Source organism: Lonchura striata, chromosome 9 (genome assembly GCF_046129695.1).
Source record: "Lonchura striata isolate bLonStr1 chromosome 9, bLonStr1.mat, whole genome shotgun sequence".
Lineage (NCBI taxonomy): Eukaryota > Metazoa > Chordata > Aves > Passeriformes > Estrildidae > Lonchura > Lonchura striata.
Window position 1 is genome coordinate 3963980 of NC_134611.1, and position 2265 is coordinate 3966244.

Here is a 2265-nt window from a genome sequence, read left to right on the forward strand (position 1 = left end):
ATGTCAGTTTGTAGGGCTCCCTTGGGTCTATCAGGGCAGCACAAGTTTGAGGTGGGGACAATTTTGGTTTGGGGTCTATCCTTCGATATAAGGATTTTTTGCAGTCATTACCCAGCCCATGGCCAGTGGCCCCTGGGCACATCCTTTGGCCATTTTCCCTGGGAAAGAAAACTCACAGGACCAGGTTCCTGATGTCACTTTGTAGGGCTCCCTTGGGTCTATCAGGGCAGCACAAGTTTGAGGTGGGGACAACTTTGGTCTGGGGTCCATCCTTCGATATAAGGATTTTTTGCAGTCAGGTCCTGGGCTAGGGCCAGGGACCCCTGGGCACATCCTTTGGCCATTTTCCCTGGGAAAGAAAACTCAGAGGTCCAGGTTCCTGATGTCAGTTTGTAGGGCTCCCTTGGGTCAATCAGGGCAGCACAAGTTTGAGGTGGGGACAACTTGGGTCTGGGGTCCATTCTTTGATATACGGATTTTTTGCAGTCAGGTCCCAGCCCTGGAGCCCTTGGGTGCAAGCTTTGTCCCTTTTCCCTGGGGAAGAAAACTCACAGGACCAGGTTCCTGATGTCAGTTTGTAGGGCTCCCTTGGGTCTATCAGGGCAGCACAAGTTTGAGGTGGGGACAACTTGGGTCTGGGGTCCATTCTTTGATATACGGATTTTTTGCAGTCAGGTCCCAGCCCTGGAGCCCTTGGGTGCAAGCTTTGTCCCTTTTCCCTGGGGAAGAAAACTCACAGGTCCAGGTTCCTGATGTCAGTTTGTAGGGCTCCCTTGGGTCTATCAGGGCAGCACAAGTTTGAGATGGGGACAATTTTGGTCTGGGGTCCAATCTTCGATATAATGATTTTTTGATGTCAGGTCCTGGGCCAGGGGCCCCTGGGCACATCCTTTGGCCATTTTCCCTGGGAAAGAAAACTCACAGGACCAAGTTCCTGATGTCAGTTTGTAGGGCTCCCTTGGGTCTATCAGGGCAGCACAAGTTTGAGGTGGGGACAACTTTGGTCTGGGGTCCATCCTTCGATATAAGGATTTTTTGATGTCAGGTCCCAGCCCAGGGGCCCCTGGGCACATCCTTTGGCCATTTTCCCTGGGAAAGAAAACTCACAGGTCCAGGTTCCTGATGTCAGTTTGTAGGGCTCCCTTGGGTCTATCAGGGCAGCACAAGTTTGAGATGGGGACAATTTTGGTCTGGGGTCCAATCTTCGATATAAGGATTTTTTGCAGTCAGGTCCCAGCCCTGGAGCCCCTGGGCACATCCTTTGTCCCTTTTCCCTGGGAAAGGAAACTCACAGGTCCACGTTCCTGATATCAGTTTGTAGGGCTCCCTTGGGTCTATCAGGGCAGCACAAGTTTGAGGTAGGGACAACTTTGGTCTCGGGTCCATCCTTCGATATAAGGATTTTTTGCAGTCAGGCCCCGGGCCAGTGGCCCCTGGGCGCAACCTTTGGCCATTTTCCCTGGGAAAGAAAACTCACAGGACCAGGTTCCTGATGTCACTTTGTAGGGCTCCCTTGGGTCTATCAGGGCATCACAAGTTTGAGTTGGGGACAAGTTTTGTCTACGGTCAATCTTTCGATATATGGATTTTATGCAGTCAGGGCCCAGCCCAGGGCCAGGGGCCCCTGGGCACATGCTTTGTCCCTTTTCCCTGGGAAAGAAAACTCACAGGTCCAGGTTCCTGATGTCAGTTTGTAGGGCTCCCTTGGGTCTATCAGGGCAGCACAAGTTTGAGATGGGGACAATTTTGGTCTGGGGTCCATCCTTCGATATAAGGATTTTTTGCAGTCAGGTCCTGGGCCAGGGCCAGGGACTCCTGGGCACATGCTTTGTCCCTTTTCCCTGGGAAAGAAAACTCACAGGTCCAGGTTCCTGATGTCAGTTTGTAGGGCTCCCTTGGGTCTATCAGTGCAGTGCAAGTTTGAGGTGGGGACAACTTTGGTTTGGGGTCCATTCTTTGATATAAGGATTTTTTGCAGTCAGGGTCCAGCCCATGGCCAGGGGCCCCTGGGCACATCCTTTGGCCATTTTCCCTGGGAAAGAAAACTCAGAGGTCCAGGTTCCTGATGTCAGTTTGTAGGGCTCCCTTGGGTCTATCAGGGCAGCACAAGTTTTAGATGGGGATAATTTTGGTCTGGCATCCATTCTTCGATATAAGGATTTTTTGCAGTCATGTCCCAGCCCTGGAGCCCCTGGGCACACGCTTTGTCCCTTTTCCCTGGGAAAGAAAACTCACAGGACCAGGTTCCTGATGTCAGTTTGTAGG